This window comes from Leptodactylus fuscus, chromosome 9 (genome assembly GCF_031893055.1).
Source record: "Leptodactylus fuscus isolate aLepFus1 chromosome 9, aLepFus1.hap2, whole genome shotgun sequence".
NCBI classification, from domain to species: domain Eukaryota; kingdom Metazoa; phylum Chordata; class Amphibia; order Anura; family Leptodactylidae; genus Leptodactylus; species Leptodactylus fuscus.
In genome coordinates this window covers 18,979,501-19,004,117 of record NC_134273.1, presented here as the reverse complement: position 1 = coordinate 19,004,117, position 24,617 = coordinate 18,979,501, and positions in this window count along the sequence as shown.

Genomic DNA, 24,617 nt, shown 5'->3' with positions numbered 1-24,617 from the left:
CTCCGGATCACTGGGTGACCAAGGGGTCAGACCCCTGGGAATATGGGATAAGTGTCAGTCGTGGGGCACTTGGGGGTACAATGATAAAAACATATACGGCTATGGGTAAATCTGTAAATAAAAAACACCCTGTTCAATGGTTCAATGGTAAAATGACTCCTGCCAATTTGGGTGATTCATTTGGAACAAACCTAAAAAATATCAGAAATTTGCAACAAATTTGATTTGCATTAAATAGATTCTTACATCTCTAAAAGCAACCCTTTAGTGCCCAGTTTTTCTATATAAAGCTGTGCAAAGCCTTCCAGAATCAGAACGCTTGACTGAGCAAAGGCTCCATTGCAAAACATGGACGCTCTCTAAGGAGCCTCGGAGATGACTGATGCTTTGTTTAAAAAGACAAGCTTGTTGTTTCCTGATAATGAATTAGAAATATGATATCATGAGCCGGGAAAATGCAGAGAGTGAATATTTTATATACTAGTGGTTATAGCAGAAGATCAGTATAATCCTAATAAGGAGCAGCTTTCCAACAGCAAAAGTAAAAGATCAGTTGTTCTGAGAGCAAGAGTTAAGCTTTGATCCTTAACAAACTTTTTTTTTGCAAATGAGGCGGTGTGAATAGACTAGTAATGATATTACATGGAGGGAAAATAAGTGTTCTCGCTAAATATTTCATTCCGTCAACTGATATGGAAAAGAGATTGTGAGACCAAAAGAGTCTGGGAGATAATAATGGGAGATGTGGAGTGACTGACTCACCAGCCATCAGTATCAAATCTGATTGATTGATTGATAATTGGTAGAGATGAGCGAACAGTAAAATGTTCGAGATTCGATATTCGTTTCGAGTAGCCCCTAAATATTCGACTACTCAAATCGAATATCGAACCCTATTATAGTCTATGGGGGAAAATGCTCGTTTCAGGGGTAGGCAACATTCGATCAAATTATACTTACCAAGTCCATGAGTGAGGGTCGGGTTGGATCCTCCGAGCAGTCTTCTCCGTGCAGCGTCAAGCGGGCATGCGCAGTCGGCTCTGCCCAGGCCCGATGCCTGGCAGAGTGAATGAAGAGCCGGAAGACGCCGCGGAGAAGCTGCACGGAGAAGACTTCTAAAGGTACAAGAAGAACCAGCGATAATTGGCCGACTGTATAGCATTCGGCCAATCAATGCTGGTTCTGCATCGAACTTTTCCATTTGAATAGCGAGTGGTACTCGATCAAGTATGAGTATTTCGAATACCGTAGTATTCGATCGAATACCTACTCGATCGAATACTACTCGCTCATCTCTAATAATTGGTAATTGATTGAGTAAATGAGGCCTAAATGGAAAGACTTGGAGTGGTGAGTTTCTTCAGACCCCAGAATATCATATGCGGAGGCCCAGGGGAGGTGAGTAAGTATGGCACACAGACTTACCTCTCTCGGGATCTTCCCGCCTCCAGAATGACATCAGCTTAATGATGTCAGTGAGCCTCATGTGACTGCCAATTGTTATGCTTAGTCATCTCCCATTTGCCTCCTCTTTTTATACGGTGGGATCTGAAGAGAACCCAAAGTATGATAATAACAATTCCAGTCTGGACCAAACAAGCTTGGAATGAAACTAAACTATTCAGCGTACCCACAAATATTAGGCAAAATAATCCTTTCTATTAGGAAATTTCTAGAAGAACAATTCCCCAGTAGCTGCTGGTGGAACCTGGGAGTGTCTACTTGCCTCATTGCCCTAGGCGACAGAGGACAACTGGGTGGCAGTCCCTTCTTAAAATATGGACACGCCTCATGTGCCGCAGCATACTACCAGAGGATTGCCTGAATGGGCAAAGAAGTTACACTTTCAAGGCAAGTTATCCTACCTCTCTAAGGGCTTCTGATTCTGGAGGTTGGAAGAGGCCCAAATAAGATGTTGTGTGGCTGCCAAATACCATGACAGAGTCCAGGAGTAAGACAGTTTGTTATGTTCACTAAACTTCCCAGGGCCTCTGCTTAGTAGACTTTTGGGTCTGAGGAAACTCCAAAGTATAATAGTGGTTCAAGAATGGCAAACTGCCAAAATTTTAAGTTCAGCCAAACCTGAAGTTTTTGGAAAATTCGTAATGAACTCAGATTATTACAAAACACTTTTCTCATTCCTACTTGCCAGTGTTCTAACTGAAACTTCCGAGACTCAATGGACAGGCAATTCAAAAACACACAAGATCCAATATTCCCCCCAAAAAAACAACCTGTGATTTTGTAGCAAGAACTGATTCATGTGAATTTTCACTGTAACACATACGTTTTATACCGGTATAAGTGGAACATACCCCTTATGCTGGGACTGAGCTGATGGTACAGCCCTCAAATTTTGATATCCTAGTTAGGAAGCAGAGACTGGTACTTGGAGTATCTGGCTCAGCTGATAACTAGGGTTGAACCAATCTTGAGATTTCAGGATCGATTTTAAAATCCGATTTCCGATCATTTTCCAGCTGCTCGCGATCGTGAAATTTGCTCAATTGCCAATCGGAATCCAATCCTTTCCGATCCCGATCGCTCAAACCTGCTGATAACCCATTAGTTAAAAGTCTTATTGTTGCAGTCAGAACACTTTCTTGGAAGGGGGCCTGAGGAGGGCGATTCCAATCTTCATAAATCTACCGACAATGCATTATAACTAGAGATGAGCGAACACTAAAATGTTCGAGGTTCGAAATCCGATTCGAACAGCCGCTCACTGTTCGACTGTTCGAACGGATTTCGAACCCCATTATAGCCTATGGCGGGAAATGCTCATTTCAGGGTTACTCAAAATTCGATAACATTATACTTACCAAGTCCACGAGTGACGGTCGGGCTGGATTCTCCTTGAAGTCTTCTCCCAGCGCAGTGCCCCTGCGGCGTCTTCCGGCTGGAATTCACTATGCCTAGGCATCGGGGCCTAGGCAGAGCCAACTGCGCATGCGCGGTCGGCTCTGCCCGGCCCAATGCCTGAGCAGAGCCGACTGCGCATGCGAGGGCATGCCCGGACATGCGCAGTCGGCTCTGCCTAGGCCGGATGCCTAGGCAGAGTGAATTCCAGCCGGAAGACGCCGCGGGGACTCTGCACGGAGAAGACTTCTAAAGGTAAGAGAAGAACCAGCGTTGATTGGCAGAATGTATAGCATTCTGCCAATCAACGCTGGTTCTGCATCGAACCTTAAACTTCGAACAGCTAGTAGTGTTCGATCGAGTACGAGTATTTCGAATACCGTAGTATTCGATCGAACACCTACTCGATCGAACACTATTCGCTCATCTATAATTATAACAAAGCCCCCAAAAAATCTCTATCAATCTCTAAAAAAATTTGGTTCCAAGACATGGTCCTCATGATGGTTTTCAAAACCTTTAAATGTCAAATATGGCCTCAGAGCTCTAGAAAAGTTAGGTGACAATATCTATAACCATAATTAAAGGACGGTAATATTTATGCACCGGATTTGCTATGGATTAAATCACATAGATGAGTCACATCCTCAGACATACTATAAGCATTGCCGTAATGAGGGTTTTATGAGTATGATACTATGCTATCTATATTTGGAGCGATGAGAGTAAGACGTTGAAACACCTCAACAGATTCTCCAGACCGGCAGATGGCTATTTTGCATAAAATCTAATTGATATTTTAATTAAATGCTATTATTGTATATTCAGGCTAACTACTCTTCTTAGTGTTGATTTGTCCTAAATCAAGTTCATCTTGAGAGGAAAGCTGGCGAGAGAAATCTACCCTAAATGTTAAAAACCAGGCATGCACTTAATGTCTTCGTATGTCTCATAATACAGCGAGACGTCTTTCAGGTGGTCTTCTTAAAGAAGATAGTTAATACGGGAAAAAGTGAAAATCCCTCATAACAAATGTAATCATACCAAGGAGGTAGACTTCTCAATGAGGTGGGCTTTATACTACGCAGTCCTTTTCTTTAAAGTAAGGTTTCATTTTGGGTGTCTATTGTATTTCTGTGTGTGTTGGAATCTTAAAGGGGTTTACCAGTATTACAGCTTAGTTATTTAAAGGGGTTGTCCTGTATGAAGGTTATAAACTCTGTATTAGGCAGAGTGGAGAACCTCTAGTGGATGCAACATAAACGTCCATGACATGGTCATCCTTTCACTTGAACAGACACCCTGTAATACCAGGTCAATAACAGCTGATTGTTGGAGGTTTCATAAGCTGGTTATTGGTTGATCCCCAACAGGTCTTCCTTTAGAGAATGGGTTGTCAAGATGGAATATTTTTCAACACTGATCAGAGTCCTAACTGTATAGTCTTGGACCTGAGTAAGACATTCAGTTCTACTGTTCCCAAGGCTTGTTGGAACCCCCTTGGCACCACATGGGGAAAATTTGGGGCAAATTCTATACTTTAGAATAGTAGTTTTCAAATACTTTACATCAATTTATCACTGATGTCAAGCTCTATATTAACTAATGGTAAATGGAAACTAATAAATATCATACATTTGATATTAAAGGGATTCTCCAATCATATAAAACGGAGCTTTGATATTTCTTATATTGAATTCGATTGAACTGACTACTATACTTTCAGTACAATAGCTAACTTTACGTCCTGATATCAGACCTCAGCTACTAACCGGGCCCGAAATGCGTCAGTAATTCCAGTATATGACGGCCTTTTAATGTAGTTCTCTATGACGTACATGCATCTTAATATGGTTCACGTATGGGGTTGAACAATCGGTATCGGAAAAGGTCGGATCCCGATCGGCTGGAAAATGATCGGAAATCGGATTTTGAAATCTCAAGATTGGCTCAACCCTAAAACTGACTTTTCCCATAAAGAAGCATTGACTAGGGTTGAGCCATCGGGATCGGGAAAAATCGGATCCTGATCGGCGATCGATCAAATTTCATGATTGGGATCGTCTGGAAAATGATCAGAAATCGGATTTTAAAATCGATCCTGAAATCTCAAGATCGACTCACGTAAAGTTTTTGTCAATACTGACAACTCCTTTAAGCCCTTCAAGTGATGTAATTCATAGACTGGGGTAGGTTGGTAGCATCAGTGAACTAGACTTGCCCTTTTTAACATCTTAACATCTCAAATATCAGCGAGTGCCTTCAAAATGTGTCCCCTGGGATTCCGTCTAGTGTGTACTGATCGTGCGGGTGACGTCGTGATTGTATTTTATTCATTTCCTCGAGGCTTCTTGTCACCAGAATAGGTTATTTTTTATTCCGAGCACGCTTTCCTAATGCCTCACATGTGTAGTGTATGATCAAATAAATGTGCGGCCCTCTGCACATATTTATTTACATTGGGTGATTGGCACTGTAAAATATGTTTGTGTAATGGCTAGAGAACATTAGTATGGCAGTCAATGGCTTGCATTATGTAAATTGCCAATAAAAACAGCTAGATTTCAGTTTGCCCTCTGTATGTAAGTGTGGGATGTGATTTATGGATACGGAACTAATGTGGAGAAAAATTGTTTTTCTCGAATGCAAACGGACGGCTTTAACCCAGATAATTGGCGATTGGTTGATGAGGTTCAATAGAAAGTTACACCTTGAATGCAAAAACGTAGGTTAAGATGACCTGTGATATTTTTGAATAGAAAATCAAGAAATTTTATGCAACGTGTTGCAAAGATTTATTGAATGTACAATCAGAAAGTGGCATAAAATGAATTTTTGTACATTTTTAAAATTATTTTTAGTTGGTTTATTTTTTTTGTCTATTCACACTGACCACTAGAATACACATACTATGTTAATGCTTCCTGTTTTTTGCTGCTCACTTGCTGGGTAGATTTGGACAGGGTCAAGCAAACTGGTTCATAAACAAAGTTTTTACGATGTTTCCAAAAATTTCTGGTTCAGACAAATCCAGGTTTTTTGAGGTTCCTCACCTACGAACATTTATTATACTATAGGATCTCCTCAGACCCAAGAGTATAAGAATCAAAGGATCAGAGACAGTATATAAAAAGTACAAACCACTCAAATTCACCTTTACTCAGCTTTCCTAGGCTCCGGAGCAGAATACGGGACTCCCTGACATCCCTGGTTTCATTGGCTCCCCTGTGTGTCAGTGGACTTGGTATGCTGCTGAGGCTTGGGCTTGGACATCGGTGGTCAAGTGGGAGACATCAACCTTATGATACCAGTTGCTTAACTTGTGGTACGTATATATGAATATGTCCAAGTGAGATGACAATAAAGGGCATATCTATAGGTCATCAATATCAGATTGAGTGGGTTAGGCGCTCAGAACCTTCACGGATTAGCTGTAGTAGCCGCCCTGTCTGTACAGTGTACAAAGCCAGAAACAGGGATCTCCATACCTAGTGTGGTGACTATGGTGGGGTACTGCACTCAATTCCCATTCAGTACAGTCAATACACAATGTTCAGAGATGTCTACTTCTGGCTCCATACACTGTGCAAACCTGGTGGCCACAGGAACTGATCATTGGGTTGTTGAGTGCCAGTCCCCACCTATCTGATATTGATATCCTAACTAGAGATGAGGGAGTAATATTCGATTGAGTAAGTATTCGATCGAATACTACGGTATTCGAAATACTCATACTCGATCGAACACTACTAGCTGTTCGAAGTTAGGATTCGATGCAGAACCAGCGTTGATTGGCAGAATGCTATACATTGCCAATTAACGCTGGTTCTTCTCTTACCTTTAGAAGTCTTCTCCCTGTGCAGCGTTCCCGCGTCCTCTTCCAGCTCTGAATTCACTCTGCTTAGGCATCGGGCCTGGGCAGAGCCGACTGCGCATGCCCGCGCATGCGCAGTCGGCTCTGCCTAGACCCGATGCCTAGCAGAGTGAATTCAAGGCCAGAAGAGGACGCGGGGACTCTGCGCAGGGAGAAGAATCCAGCCCGACCCTCACTCATGGACTTGGTAAGTAGAATTTGATCGAATGTTGCCTACCCCTGAAACGAGCATTTCCCCCCATAGACTATAATGGGGTTCGAAACCCGCTCGAACAGTTGAACAGTGTGCGGCTGTTCGAATCGGATTTCGAACCTCGAACATTTTAGTGTTCGCTCATCTCTAATCCTAACCTATTATTGTTAGAACATTGACATAATTATCACTTTGTTATTTAGGATATTACAGTGTTCGCTCATCTCTAGATATTATATGTGACTAAGGCAGTAGGGAGTAGGGAGTCATGACTGGGTTAGCAGACGTCAGTCCATTGTGTTTCACACACCTGTTTTTGGACTTACCTGTCCATTGAGTAAGAAGTTTCAACAACGTGTCACAATCTTTAGCCATCTGTTGCCTCTTTGAAAACTGTTCTATAACCAATTGGCCTCATCTGAGAATTTAGTGATGACCAAACTAGTTGCCTTTTAGTAAGCAAAGTTCTACGGTTCTTCAGTTACATCTGAGTCCACCTGAGGAACATCAACAACTGTGACCAGGGAAACCACTCCAACACCAGGGCCAAACATGTTATAGTCAAACAGGCACACCATCCTATTTTACTTGGGATCCCATGACATTGTCATGTGTTTACAAAATTTCAAGTACATTGGGAAAAATTCAGTGGTCTACTTACTTGTAAACAGTACCTGGATTTGTGCACAATGGCTCACGAACATAGAGGAAGACCACCATAAATCAGAAGCCTTTGGTTAGACTGGATAACCAAATCCCATTCTGCTGATGCAAGTGAGAAAATTGGTGGTGGGCCTCCATAACTGACACACCATTTTTCTATCATAATGCCATAAGGGAACTGGAGTAATTGCCTTCATAACTCTCCTTCTATGTCTTTCATAGTCAACGTTACATTTGGCTCTCTTGTCGATCCACTAACGTGGTAGGCATTGTAGGCCTCGTACTGGACAACCAGAGCACACAAGATGCAGCCATCACCCAATGGAACCAATTAACTTCCAGATTTCATGGGAAATAAAAATAGTGATCTAATATTTTTCTCTGAGTAATTCGAGTGTAATAGTTGAGGTTCAATGAGGTCCATTGGGTTTGGGGAACTAATTTATGTTTTTGCAATTACGTCCTACTAATCTGCTACCCTTCAAAGTCTACCGTGTGGACAGCTGACGTAGTCTACTTTCTCTAAGCAAACCCCAGTGTGTCCATCATGTCCCACCTGGTATTTGTCTCCCCTTTTCCAAATGAATGATAGCAGTATGATAAATGATATCACTTCTGTTCTCCCCGAACGTTGGGATTGTTCCAGTAGCCTCTTTTCTTTAAATGAAGTGTCAGGTTGCGGTTGGCAAGAATCCCGCATATTCTAACCATTCATATCTTTGCCTCGGGTCATTTAATATTTACAGATTCTCCAAGACGCCCATTTTAAACATGAATCTCTCCGGTGAATTTTTTATTTTTTTTTAAAACCACTTTCATTCTAAAGTAGATAAACCACAAAATCACAGTGGAAATGTTTTTTTATGTCTGTTTAAAAGACTATATTTTACCATAGGCAGCTTTTTAAACATTATTTGTGCAGGGTCTTATATGAAAGCCAGATGTTCCCGCTCCAGAGGTACCGGCTTGGAGAGGTCATAACGCAATCAATGACTCTGCAGGTATATACAATATAACATGTGAGTATTTCTCTACCCACCAGATGTGTATGTAAATAGCTAGTCATTGACTGGTTTTGCTATTGCTGCAGGCAGTTTGGACAGATTCCACCCGAAACCAAAACATATTAAGAGTGAAGTGTAAAAAAAATACATAGGAACAAGGGTATAATGTAATGTAAAAGGCCTGATAAATCTATACATGCTCTCTCCCTCAATGATCTTTTCTGGACCAAACCCAAGGATAAAGTCAACATGGAATTGTGGAATATTTGTACTGAAATAACTCCTCTATGTAATGGTGGGTGGAATGAATCAGCGGCAGACATTTACTAAATGGAACAGCATTCATATAGGTGGATGGATGGATGGATGGATGGATGGATGGATGGATAGATAGATAGATAGATAGATAGATAGATAGATAGATAGATAGATAGATAGATAGATAGTGATAAACAGAAGACTCAATAGATGGAAACCTAGATAAACATTAGATAAATTGGAAGCTAGATAAAATATAGAAACAGATGGATGAATAGATAGATAGATAGATAGATAGATAGATAGATAGATAGATAGATAGATAGATAGATAGACAGAGACAGATAGACAAATAGATGATCGATGGATGGATGGATGGATGGATGGATGGATAGATAGATAGATAGATAGATAGATAGATAGATAGATATGATATGATATGATATTATATACAAAAAAAATAGATGGGAGATTTAAATAAATAGAATTTGCAAGTCTTCCAATTGTTTTACAGATATTAAATAGGTACACAAGATAAATAAATAGATAAGGCAGATATATATACAGATAGATAGATAGATAGATAGATAGATAGATAGATGATATTAAATAGAAAAAAAAACATGAAAAATCAATATATGAAAGATCCACAAAGATGCAATTGTTTAAATAGATATTAAATAGGTAAATATGAGATAGATAGGAGATAGATAAATAGATAGATAGATAGATAGATAGATAGATAGATAGATAGATACATAGATTTGAAGTAGAGAAAGAAATTATGAAAAATTAATTTGAGGGATTTACATAAAAGGATATTATAAGTAATCCATTTGGATGATATATAGATGAATGAATGTAGATAGATAGATGATAGATAGATAGATAGATAGATAGATAGATAGATAGATAGATAAATAGATAAGAGATAGATAGATAGATAGATAGATAGATAGATAGATAGATAAATAGATAAGAGATAGATAGATAGATAGATAGATAGATAGATAGATAGATGATACATAGATAGATAAATAGATAAGAGATAGATAGATAATAGATAGATAGATAGATAGATAGATAGATAGATGATAGATAGATAGATAGATAAATAGATAAGAGATAGATAGATAGACAGACAGACAGACAGACAGACAGACAGATAGATAGATAGATAGATAGATAGATAAATAGATAGATAGATAGGAGATACATAGATAGATAAATAGATAAGAGATAGATAGATAGATAATAGATAGATAGATAGATAGATAGATAGATAGATAGATGATAGATAGATAGATAGATAGATAGATAGATAGATAGATAGATAGATACTATGAACTATGAATCTCATGTAATAGTTACTACAAGATGGCCATTTAGTTTCTATGATATTTGAGTGGTAAATCTGTCTAGTTATAAAATGTAAGTAAATCACTACATATTATACATATATAGAAAATCTATGTTTTATAATGAACATTAACAGACGACTCTCATGGAAATCCATATCGGTTTCCATATTCCTGGTCAATTAATAAAATAGAAATTTAGACAAGAGTACAAGAAGAGTGCGTAGTTATACCGCCATGTTCCTACCACTATACCAGTAGGAGAACCTCTGAGACCTGCATTAGTGCCCGCGCGGTTTGCATCAGGCTTTCTCAACAACAGATATGACTAGGAAAATGCTGGATTTAATTTTTTAAAACCTCACGTGACTGAAGGATTGACTTGATGTAACATCTAGCTGTTGTGGCGATGTAGCACCTTAATACTTTACATGTGTCTCCATTCCTGATCCTTCCTGTCCTGCTTTCAGTAAGTCAGCCTGTGTTCATTTCCTAGGGTCAGCAGTTCTCCAAATCTATAATCATGACAAGTCGAAAACAAACCAAAATTTTTCATTTTCTTCTACAGTAACTCTGGTGGGTGTTTCTAATTTTCAATCAAATTCTCAAGATTCATCTTATCCTGGCTTCACATGGCCGAGAGTCAGCCTTGAAATGTTTAAAATCTGGTCCATGCATTGGCCGAATATATGGGACTCCTAGTATCATAGTTATCTAAGCTGCTAGGAGTCCCAGCGACCTATTGTCTCATACTGACTGTAGTACTGTACTATAATTGTACTATACATGCTGTATTTAGTACTAGTACTATATAGAGCATATTGCTGGAGGCAGTTGGCTCAAGTCCCTATATACTTACTGTGTAAGCAGCCATTTTTCTTGTGGCCTCGGGCATGCGCAGTCGGCTCTGCCCAAGGCCTAGAAGTTTGAACCCAGCTCTGGAAGAAGACACGCAGAGACGCCCTTCCTAAAGAAGATGGAGGCGGAACTGTAGATTTCTCTCGCAGCATTGGGGACGCCCCCAGTGCTGTTTGAGTGCAGACGAAAACTGGGATTTCTACCGAATGGTGGCAGGGAGAAGACAACTAAATGTAGGAGAAGAATAGCCTTTCTTAAGGCTATTCCTAAGTGTGATCGTCAAAAAAATGTGATTTTTAGTGATATGATCTCTTTAAGTAGACAGAGGTGATATATAAGATAAAATGAGATGAGATAGGATAGGAGAGGATAGGATAAGATAAGATGACCCTTCAATAGTCCCACCAATGTGGAAATATATGCATGTAAAATATAATAAGTGGTACCATAAATAGGAGAACAGACTGTACAGTTTCAGGGAATCTGGGTGACTCTGTGACTAACTGAAGCTGCACACCTGCTAAAATGGCAGCTATAACTGTCCGCCCAAATCCCAACTAAAAGACAAAGAAGTGGTGAGAAGGATAACTCAAAGATGGGGCAAGAAAAGCAGTACACGGTAAAATAATGTGCGGTGTTCTCAGTACATGAATTGTTTTTGATGTTTTTGCTTTGACTGTCTCACATAACACATTGCATAGATCTATTTCCAGTCTATTAGAGTGACACCTCTGCTTATCTATATTATTAGGCTAATGTTTAACAACGCTTTGACCTTTACACCGTCTACAGATGTCGTCTTCCCTTGATGGCTTTTAGCGCAAGGCACCATATCAATTTAAAGCACAGGACGGAAAAAAGCTTCTGTACTGGAACACAGCGTTTTGTAATCAACTGTAAAGACACCAAGGTCATGTAACATATTCCTTCCTCACGTTTTCTGAGCAGGAATAAAAGTATAAGAAAATGCAATTGGCCAAGTCGGTGTAGGGAATTGAAATTACAGAACGCAAAGCTTAAAGAAGTGCGAAATCAGGATTGTGTCAGAACAGGAACAATATAATTGTGCTATGGATTCCCATTTGAGACTAAATTATCTAGAATTCAGTGTTATCAGCAGTTTCCCTTGCTTCTTGGAAATCTTCCAAAATGCCCCATTTGCCTCTTTTTTTTTTTTTTTGCCGCTCTGAACATTTGATTTGCATTAACATAAAATATGCAAATTTTTGGAAAAAATTTGGAACGTATCTCGATTCTTCAAGTAAGACTGCCTATGATATTTTATCGATCGCAGTCTCGGCCATCTAATAACTCATCTTTTTTTTGAAGTCGCGTTTTCACAAGTGGAGGTCTCTTCTGCTTTTTGACTTTATTCGATTTTTACATCAACTCAATAAAAACAATTCTTCTCCTGGTAATTACTTACATGATCCTGCAAGGCAGATTATTATTCATGACCTGGATTTTGCTTCCTAGATAGAGTTACAAATAATTCACTTAATCAGAAACATTTTATCTCATGGGCGATGATGAGGGAGAACTGATCTGATTTGTTTACTGTCTTTGAATCATTTAGTTTCTTCAAAAAAATAAGTTTGCTCTGAAGAACCTTCGAAAGGAAATCTCATCAAAGTTCAGGCGAACGTTGCGGCACATGTTCACTTGTGGCTCGACAGAAATCTAATCAATGCTGCCGTTTCGTTGACCCTCTTCATACGTAATGAGAAGTCATTTGTAGTTGGGTTAAAGATTAAGAATTAACATTGTGATTAGGAATGGCCGAAGGTGAGGGTCGGGAACATTAGGGACAGGGTTGAAACTCTTGGGTTCAAATGGCAAATCTGTAACAGGGTCCCCTGCCTAGTATTTGACATTTGTAAGGCTATTTGTAGGGGATTGTTTGGATTTGAAGGACCAACTGACCCATTGTATGACCCATTTGTAGGACTGTTTGACCCATGTTCAACTGCTGTCTACATGGAACCCTTCTCCCCTTGGCCTTCAAAGTTTTCCTTTGAATATTTGCTACTAATATTTGACCTTGGTGTGACTTCTGCCCCTTTCCAAGAATCCAAATAATGTTCTGAATAAATGGGTTGCACACGTTGACTAATAAATTTTTTGGAGTCTAAACTACTCCGGGCACCTGGACATACACGTACATGCTGGATCACATTGGGGTAGATGCCAGGTCTCTTTTGTTTTATACAGTCGGAGCATGGCAGAAGGATCCGTGATCTGAGAAAGCCCCAGAATTGGACCACTAATTCCTCAAATGCCTTGTTCAGATGCAGGTACCTTTCCACTTTGAACCTTTCACCATTCTTGTTGTGGCAGCAAGAAGTCTTCTTAGATCAGCTTCCGGGGCCACTTCTGATTGATTTGAGTATCTGCATGAAGTACCGTAAGTGCATTGTCTCATTAGAGGTTGAGCTGGTGGCCAACCTGGTTCAGAATCTGTCTTCTTCAGCGTTGAGCCGATCTTGAGATTTCAAGATCGATTTTAAAATCCAATTTCCGATTATTTTCCAGCCGATCTCGATCCTGATCGCGATCGTGAAATTTGCTCGATCACAGATCGGAATCCGATCCTTTCCGAACACGATCCTCAACCCTAGTCAATGCTTCTCTATGGGAAAAGTCACTTTTAGGGTTGAGCCGATCTTGAGATAACCTCCGATCTTGATCCCGCTGGAGAAGATTGGGTCGGAATTCCGATCGCGATCATGAAATTTACTCGATTGCCGATCTTTTCCGATCCCGATCGCTCAACCCTAGTCTTCTTCCATTTGCAGCCCTACCATATGTATATTAAGAATTGCTTTCAGATAGATAGATAGATAGCTACTGGATCTGACAACACTAGGTTTAGTTGTAGTCTGTTATCATGGAGACACATAGAAGTCTACAGAAGTAGTATACACAAAATGGTAGGAGATTTTTAATGAAGTCTATTTACAAAGTTGCTTCGATTTTCATTATAGACGCCCTGGAAAAAATAAAAACTGACTGCAGTGACGCCATAGTGTTTAATTCCAGTATTTTAATATTGTATAAAATAGACCGATAAGTCGTTTTAATCACATTTTAATCAAGGCTCAGCCATTCACGAGACGTCTGTGTTGAGCATTGACCAAGAATCCGAGCCCCACTCATAACTACCCTCGACATGTTTATTTGTATTTTCCGCAGCTGAAATAAAGAACTAAACAATATTTTCGGCTCCAGAGGAATCAGACTAAGATCCTTCTCTAATCAGCCCATATTGTTTTTTCTAAACATATTTCATTGGGAGATAATTTGTATATAATCAGCAGCGAGCTGCGCACTTGTCACTGACACTGTCAGAACTCTGCTCTCCTTGGCTATCACGTTTGATTATGGAAAATGGCTAATAAATCCTTTATAAGGATAATTCTATGGTGCCAGTGCCAGGATTTCAAATCTTAAACGCCAACATGTCTCGGATGTATCTATGGAAACTAAATCAAAGTCACAATAACGTCTGTTTGTATATTTAGACCCGGCGTTCTATTCCTACACATACGTGATCACAAGCAAACACTGAAATATGGATGGAGCCACTGTGTGCGCTGAACAAATGAATATTATATGGAGGTGGGGTAATTAGGATGCAAACTTTGTACATGGACAGGAGGCATTCCCCCGGTATATACTTAATCTATATTCATATGTTATATTGGCCATGTGATTCTTCACTATAGTGAATACTACACTACCGATGCAAAATCCAATGACTTTACACCACTACAGCAGACACCTGGCATTGGGCATACTGATCTCAGGAGTCTGGAAGGCTACTTGACCATGGACATGTTATTCATGAAGTTCTTAACAACGATTTCTTGCCATGACATTTACTTCACAGAGTTGCTAGTGTGGCATCTGGAAAAATAGAATTTTTTAGAGAGAGATAGAAACCGTAGAGATAGATAGATAGATGGAGCGATAGACAGAAACCTATATAAACATAAACTAAATGGATAACTAGATAAGATAGAAAGATAAATAGATAGATAGATAGATAGATAGATAGATAGATAGATAGATAGACAGATAGACGGAAAGATAGATAAAAGATAGATAGATAGATAGATAGATAGATAGATATGGATGGATAGATAGATAGATAGATAGATAGATAGATAGATAGATAGATAGATAGATATGGATAGATAGATAGATAGATAGATAGATAGATAGATGGAGCGATAGACAGAAACCTATATAAACATAAACTAAATGGATAACTAGATAAGATAGAAAGATAAATAGATAGATAGATAGATAGATAGATAGATAGATAGATAGATGATAGATAGATAGATAGATAGATAGAGTGATAGATGATAGATAGATAGATAGATAGATAGATAGATAGATATGGATAGATAGATAGATAGATAGATAGATAGATAGATAGATAGATAGACGGATAGATAGATAGATAGATAGATAGATAGATAGATAGATAGATAGATAGATATCACCGGCGGGAAGATTTAAAAAAAAAAAAAAATGGGGTGGCAGGAATTACACTTTTCCAATTAGAGCAGAAATGTGACCTATTGTATAATGTACAACTTTTTACTATCACAAAGTGGCGTAGAGCTCCCCCTACGTGTGTGGCAGAACAGAAGGTGCACTATACGTATGAGATGAAGAGCTACAGATGGTTTCTAAGGGGGACAAATGGTGGTTACATTGTATCACTGAATTTCTGTAGCAATTTTTTGCAGAATCCTCAGAGGTTTCGTAATTATCCTTGTCTTTGCCTCTGGTGCTAGAGCCGTAATTGTGTAATTCCTCCCTTGTATAAGTGAGCTAATATCATGATGATGTTATGCACATGTCCTCATGGTGTGATGTTCCTGCTTCCTGGTGCGGCTTGAAGCACATCTTTGGTGTCAGATATATCACTTTCAGCTAAGTGGAGCTGACATTTGGCGGTGACGCTTACAGAGTCTGATGCCAGCTGCACTGCTCGAAAACCACAAGTTTTTCTGTAGAGTAATCAGATTTCGTTCAGAGGTCACAGGAATTAATTCACATTTACAACAGACTGATACCTGAAAATGCTGACGTAACGCCATTGATGCTCGCTATGTATCCCCAAATACATAACCAATGTAACTGTGCAAAATACTGTAATGGAGGATGTAGGCAAAGATTTACTTGAGTAAACTTGAGTACAATGACAGCCAGATTTCTCAGAATCAGATGTCTCAAAGAAAAAGTCTAGAAGAATTTTTTAAGTGCTTGACAAAAGAAAATGCCTCAAAAATGTAGGATTTTTCAGCTTTTTTCCCCCGGAAATAGATAGGTAACAAGGCTCATGTGTTCCAATGCAAAATCTATAACATGACTTCAATGACATCATTTGGGGTATTGTGGTCCACCTAGAAGAACCTCTCGTGGGCCCAGGTTCAACTGCTAGACTGGTGGCTACACACATAGAATTTTGCTGGTTGCTAGACATCAGCTTGTTGGCGCAAACACCCCAACATCTCCAGTAAGGAGATGCAGCTTACCCCAATGAAAAGTGGAAGGCGTTAACCAGAACTTGGCATCCCCAGCTTTAACTATTTGAGACTGATACAGTAGCTTTGGACAGGGCAGACATGTTTGAGAGAACAACTTCTTAATTAGTAGAGATTAGTCCATGAGAGAGAGTCCCACTCCATCGGATTTGATAGTTCCTACAAGAAACCTGCTTTGTAACCAGACATCTCCACAGGTGCGAGGAAACCTTCTAACCATGGATAAAATGTGAACCAAGTCCCAAAGCTTGCTCCATATTTAATGTAGTGAAGAGGACTAAAGGAGGGCATGAAGAGCAGAAACCACTTCCATCCATGATGGTAAAGTACCTAAAATTGTGTGTATGGATTGCTTTAAGAGAACTGTCTCCATGTTACTCATGACTGAAGACCTGACTAAGGAAACTGTGCCACGAGCATCACTTGTTCAACTGTCCCTTGTGGCCTGTGTCTTACTCACACTCACCACCAAGGGCACCCCAAAATACCACTGGCCCAGAGACCCACAGCAGGCAGTTCTTCTGGGAAACCCTCTACAATCCATGAAGTGCAATTCTCTAAACGCTGTGTCACCCCAGAACCTGTAAGATTTGGTGTCAAAGCAATATAATACATGAAGGAGTGAGTAGTCTCCATCATGGGCCTTCTCCTCGGTGTCATCTTCACATTCCTAGCCCCAAGACTTTGATCAAAATCATACAGTAGATCCACTATCTGTGAGAAGGTGACAGGCAGAGTCGAGTGGAGTCACTGTATATCTCCCCTAGATTCCTGACATATGTGTGGTCCACGGCAGGTCTTGTGTAGGCTTCAGCCCCAGGTATGGGTCCTAGGCTCATAACTGGACCATAAGGAACATCCTGGGAGCGAGGGGAGGATCCTGGAGGGGTCCTAAAAGACTGACAGTCTGGTGAGACGTACTGTGCTACTTTGTTTTGCTTGTGTGGTTGGTAATAAGCCACACTCATAGTTAGTTTTGTTACTGTTTTGTTAGAGCTCGGACGAGCAGGGTTTTGTTTTCTATTTTGCCTAAAGTTAAGGCTCTATTTTATGTTTGCTCATTCTGTACCTGATGAAGGTTTATTGATTGTTTGCTGTTTTTTTCAAATAAACCTGTTTGCACCAGATATTGTGTCCCTGTCTCTGCCTAGTTGGGCCCGCACCATTGTTCCTTCCGAACTACCTTCCCCACATATCCTAAAGTTAAAAAGGGGAACTCCATTTCTAACAGTAACCTTGCTTAATGCAAAAGGTAACATTGATTTGTCTATATTCCATCCCCACAAGTTCCTATTTCGCTTTGGGAAGACCAATTTCCTTTTGTGTATGGCGGCATTACCGCTAGAATATGACAACGAGAAAGAAAAAAAAAATTGAGGCATTTCTATTTTGTTTTTCTATAAATGAACCCTTTTGATGTTTTTAACTTTTTGTCAAAAATTCTGTTGTAATTTTAAGGTGAAATTGTTGTTTGGGTGGAATTTTCTACTTCAACACTACAATAAAACTCCCCCCACCCACCCAACAGTAGAATGGGTGATGGTATTTAGAAAGCCAAGCCTAATAATCCCTCACTTAAGTCAGATGAGCTTTAAATATTCAACCCTAAAAATAAAGCGAGCATCATTTCCACATTCTCCACAGAGCTGGATCATCTCATTGTATCAGTCTGTACCTGTATGTCATTATTGCAGCTTTATATCCCTGCCAAAACACAGAGAATGATGGCACTGAACCAATACGTAATACAAATAAATACATTTATAAATAGCATTTATTTCCCTTTAACTACTGCCAAATACCGTGCAAAGCTATAGCACACCCTGCCACTCATTTCAGTCTCTGGCTGCAATACCAAGGAGCTTAAAGGGAAACAATAAGAGAGTATGTGGGAAAATCTGGAACGCGTTGAGGTCTGTTTGTAAATATTTATTATTTTAATTAACCATCCTATATAGTGATCATCCGTAACATTAAAACCAACCGCCAAATATTGGGTAGATCCTCCATATGCTGCCAAAATAGCTCTGATGCAGCAAGGCATGGACTATATAAGACCTCTGGAGGCGTCTTGTTGTATCTGGCATCAAGACCTTTTGAGCAGAGTTGTGTAAATTGGGAGGTGAGGTCTTCATGGATCAGACTTGTTTTTCCAGAACATCCCACAGATGATCGAATTGGGGTCTGAAGAAGTTGAAGGCCAAGTCAATGCCTTGAACTTTTTGCCATGTTCCTGTGTGATAGGTGGCATTATCCTGCTGAAAGTGTCCACTGCCATTCGGGAACAAAACCTCAACTCAGTGGCATAACTAAAGTCTTGTGGGCTTCGATGCAATCTTTTGTTCTGGGCCCCCTACCTCATCCATAATGTGGATTCTTGATAGTGATGGTTATGGCTACTAAGGAGTTTAATCATCTTTAGAGTGGTTAGGGGAATCTGTGGGTCTCCTTGGCTTATGGGCCAGATGGAAGCTGAAATCTCAATATTGATACCAGTGCTTATGGGCCCCCTAAGGCTCCTGGGTACTGGTGCGACTGTACCGTCTGCACCCTCTCAAGTTACGCCCTTGCCTCAACTCACCCCAGGATGCCATCATTGTCCAAGATGTCCAGGGCTACAGCACTCGTATAATATTACTAAAACAAGGTGTAACTTGAAGTTTCTGGGCCCAATACAAAATTTGTCTCAAGCCTCCCATCTACCATGTGTCATTTATAATAGTTTTCTTTTTATGCTATGTACTATTGTGGCGGACAATGGCATTTTAAACATGGTTCTGTTCACCCTCACACAGCAGAGAGCAAGCGGCAATGCCCATTCATTCTGAGAGTGGGCATTAACTTGTTGCAATACCATCATCAGATGTGAATGAGGCATTGGACTGACAGTGAAGTGTGGGCTCCACCATCTTTCATAGGAGATCCGGGGGAAGATTAGGATATGTTAACACTGAGATTTTTGCAGGCAGATTTTGAGGCAGAATCCACCTCAAAATGTGTCTCAAAAAAAGCCTTCCATTCATTTCAACGGGAGCTAAAAGCTGATTTTTGCCTTGAAAAACCCACTAAAATCAATGAGAGGCAGAAAAAACGTGATTTTTTTCACACTTTTTTGCAAAAACCGCATCAAAATTCATTAGCGCTTTTTAAAGAGAAAATTCCAGGTCCATACAGTGTCCTGGAGCAAAAAAAAGTGACAAAAGTTGTGGCAAAAACCATGATGAGGAACACAAAAACTGCCTTACGTAAAAAAAAAAAAGTGTCAAAAAAACCGTTTCCTAAGTGTGCAGTCTTTTTTTTTTCAGATTTGGTATCATCGTAATCATAATGACCCATAGAATATTGCTAACGTCATTTGGGCTACCAAGTTACCATATATACTCGAGTATAAGCCGAATTTTTCAGCCCAGTTTTTGTGCTGAAAAAGCACCCCTCGGCTTATACTTGAGTCAGCAATTTTTTTTTATTTTTTTTTAGGAGGGGGAGTGTATGACTAACCACAATATCAATGTATAGAATCTCCCATAAAACAGTGCAAAAAAAATAAAATAAAAGTTCTAAATCACTCTCACTTTCCGTAGAATACATACAAAAGTAGATAATTACTGCGAAACACATACACATTAGGTATCCTGTGTCTGAAAGTGCCCGGTCTACTGAATATAGGGGATCTGCAGTGCTCCTGTTCCGTTGGGAAGGGGTTAATAGGCGCGCTGCAGATCCCCTATATTCAGCCAGACTGAATTCCAAGTGGGGAAAAAAAAAAAAAACAGTCCTCAAGCTCAGGGAAGGGGCAGACTACCAAAACACGCCCTCCCCTACCCCAGCACCCAGCAACTACTGCACCCAAAAACTCCGACCATTTTAATTTTTGCAATTTTCCAGTAGCTGCATTTCCCCCTCCTCGGCTTATACTCGAGTCAATAAGTTTTCCCAGTTTTTTGTGGTAAAATTAGGGGCCTCGACTTATATTCTGGTTGGCTTATACTCGAGTATATACGGTAGTTCCGAAAAAAAAATAAAATAAAATGGTGCTAATGCAATTTTTTTTTTCAAAAACTCCACCATCCAGATTTTTTGTTCCCGGTTCCCAGTACATCCTACGGAGTATTTAATGGTACTACTATGTAGTAAAATCCTTCCTGCAAAAAGTTGGCTCCCTTGGAAAAATCTAAAAGTTACGGTCAAGGCGGGGGGGGGGGATGGGGGTAAAAAACCAAAAATCCAAAAAGTGGTTGTGGCGGGAAGGGTTAATGCTAGGGGTTTATTTTTAGTTCTTGCTGAAGATGTAGATTGTTATGTTTATTATCCCTTTACTTTGAATTAAATTAATCTTTTGTATTACTCTACGAATTACTGTCAGGATTTTTTCACACCTTGCAAACATGAACAGTGTTTGTTGCTTCATGCATAGAGGTTTGGAATTAATTCTGCTATTTGTTAAATGAGGTGGCATAAAGTCAGGTTTTCTTGTGCCATGTTCTTACCTCAGGTGCTCCTTATTCCATAAGATTTTGCAAAGATGGAGAAAAAAAAAACCCTGAGCCGTTCACAAGGTCTTATTCTCCAAAGGGCTGCTCCTTAACTGTGTCCAAAACAAACAATTTACACTAAGAATGAAGATAAAATACAGAGAAAATAATGTACTGACATCATTTACACCTTCTCGGGGAGTGAGAGCGGCTTATTTTATAGAAATCATACAATTCTAGCTCCAATTATCTTCATAGAACAGGAATAAACTCTCTAAAAGAATTTGAAATAAATCTTGAAAAAAAACCCAAAAAACATCGAGTTCTATACAGTTTGGTGTTCTCCGAGAAGAGCAGAACCCATAGGGATACATTGACTTTGGACCTTGGTGAGGTCTCAACTTGGACTTGATAGGATTTGACATAACTTTCTACTATTGAATGGATGGAAAGGGATTGGATTGAACTTTTGGCACCTTCTCCTATCGAGAGAATGAAGGGACAGGAATTAAACCAGTATTTGTCCGGTACGACGGTGCTTATGGCTACCTACTAGGCCAACAGGTACAGGATTGGGGTCAGTTTCTAATCCCTTACACAATGGGCTGAATTAAAGTTCAGGAGAAGTTGACGATGGATCAACAAAGCTTAAATGAGTTGATATTTGTCAACTATCTAACAGGGCCCAAATAGGGTCAACAGGATGGATCCTCAAGATGGAATGGATGGCTTCCAATAAATGACTGATGACATACCCTATCGATACGCCATTGCTTACTTTGGCCCCAAATAGGGTGAACAAGATGGATCCTAAAGATATAATGGACAGCTTCCAATAAATGACTGAAGATATACCCTACCAATAGGCCATTACTTACTTTGGTGAGAAAAATCTTCTACTTGATATGGACTTTTGTAGGGCAAATGCTCAAGATTAGGTACCTAATGACTGTAGATGTTCTCCTGAAGATATTAATAATGGCTACAGATACAAAAGATAGTATCAGAAAGGTGTGGTGAGGGCTCCAGGCAGCCTGGGGTCACCGGGCACACCACAGGCTTCAAAAATGCATATGGGCACCTAGGAACATTTGGTATGGTGGAACCCCTTGGATGCCGCGGTCATATTTGACCATGCCATCCAAGGAGTTGAAAACCCCAATCAGAGCTGTGTTCCGACCAGGGTTTATGGAGCAGGGTGATAGCTGTCAGTTACTGTTCACACCCGCTCCCAATGCTGTAGGTGGTCACAAAAGGGTTAAAAAACTGTGACATCACAGGGCTGGCTTCCTGATGATTGGCTACATGCATGGGATGGTGGGTGTTACTGCATTTCCAGAGTTCCTTGCCCGTTGTTCTAACATGTGTAGCAGCCATTATATGAAAAAAGTGATTTGTTACCACGAGGAAATCCAGATTCGATGTGAATCAAATATTTCCTGAAATACGGATCAAATTCCACTTCATCAGTTTTGATTTGCTCATCTCTAATTAAAAAAACCTACAGACTAATAGATGTGCTCTTCTTCCTACAGCTGTCAGTTTCCTGGTTCCCTATGACACCGGTCATTGTAATTGTAGTCTTGACTGTAATAATAAGGATTGTGCTATATATTCATGTTATAATAAAATAAAGATGCTTTCTGTAATAAAATATCAAATAATTATTAGTATTTCTTAGAAATAGTCACCAGATATGGAAAGTCTTCCCCATCAATGCAAAGTAATTGCCCTAAACTGGAAAAAAAAAAGCCCATTCTGGGAAGGTTTCCTTCCTTTAATCTTAATTGTATCTGTTCCTTGTTTATATCAGAAGGTAAGACAAAGAGCATTACTCATGAGTCTGACCACAGCTACAAGATTACAGGTTCTCTATGGTTTGCCTGATGGGAATTTGAAAGATTTTAAATGGAAGACAATGAGCATCACTCTTGACCTTGAGTCTTTACATGAGCCGCTCTCCTAAGTAGTGTAATGATGATGTCATTATCGCTGATGTAATTTGGAAGTAATTAAGGTGAACAGCATATGAGGATGTGGAACAGGATTGTATACCCAAAATACATCTATCTATCTATCTATCTATCTATCTATCTATCTATCTATCTATCTATCTATCTATCTATCTATCCATCCATCCATCCATCCATCCATCCATCCATCTATCTATCTATCTATCTCTATCTGTCCATCTGTTCAGCTCTCTTCCCATTCTAGTGATTTAGAAAAGTCACCAACAGCTTATAGATACATTCTCTTATTCTTGTGTGACCCATTTTCACAGTACCCCAACAGATCAGCTATTTTCAGCAGCTGATATACAGAAAATGGAGCAGGAAGCAGACAGCTCTTCTCTGTGTAGTGGCTGAATTGAAACACTGTGAATGGGAATTTACCTGCAGTATTTGATCTGGCCACTGTGCCTCATGTCATGTGTATCAGATGCTGAGATCAGCTGATCGGTGGAGGTGCCAAGTGTCAGACCCCAACCTATATGATATTAATGATCTATCTGTTTGCCAGGCCATTACTATTTCTAGATCAGAAAACCTCTGTATGGCTGGGGTTCCACTTTATTATTATTTTTGTTATTATTAATAATAATAATAATAATAACAAAAATTATATATATATATATATATATATATATATATATATATATATATATATATATTTAATTTGAATATTTTAAAATTTTATATATTTTTATACATAAAAAATGTTTAATTTTTTTTTCATTTTATGGCTTTGTTGTCTCCTAACCCCCTGAATGATGGGATCACAAAAAAAAAGCAGCTCAGAAGTGAATAAAATACTACTTGATTAATCCAAAGAGTTCCAAACATATATCTACTGATTTATGAATAAGTCTTAGTCACAAGTGCAAAACCACAAGTCAATAATTTACCCATTACTACCAACAATAAGCCATTGACTCTATTAGTTTACCCTGGGGAACTTCAACTAGTTTTCGGAGTTTTTGCTAATGATGTGCCCTGGTGAATTAATTAAGCAGTAATCACTGATGGTAAGAACATTAGCTAGATGTAATAACATTCCCAATTCTAGACAGGCCATTAACCAGCATTTAATACTTCATCCAAAAGGTTACAAATGCAGAGCATTTCCCTGCACGTGAAGAGAAGAAATTGGGGAAACAAGAAGCGCCTGTGCCCGCAGAAGGTGGAAATACCACAACAAGGGCGAGCGAGAAATTCCCCGTAGAACACAAACACCACCAGACCCTATCGGGCAGTCTCCTGAACCTAATAGAATAATACATTTATATTATATTTATAATTAGAGGAATCTTAGGATTTGTTACCATTTTTTTTTTTTTTTATTTATTAGGTTTATTTTTTATATATATATATATATATATATATATATATATATATATATATATATATATATATATTTTGGTAGATGTTGCCACAATATTCAACAGCAGTTGTTTCAGATAATCAGATATAATCTCTCTCTGTCCCCATCTCACACAAAAAGATTCCCAATCAGT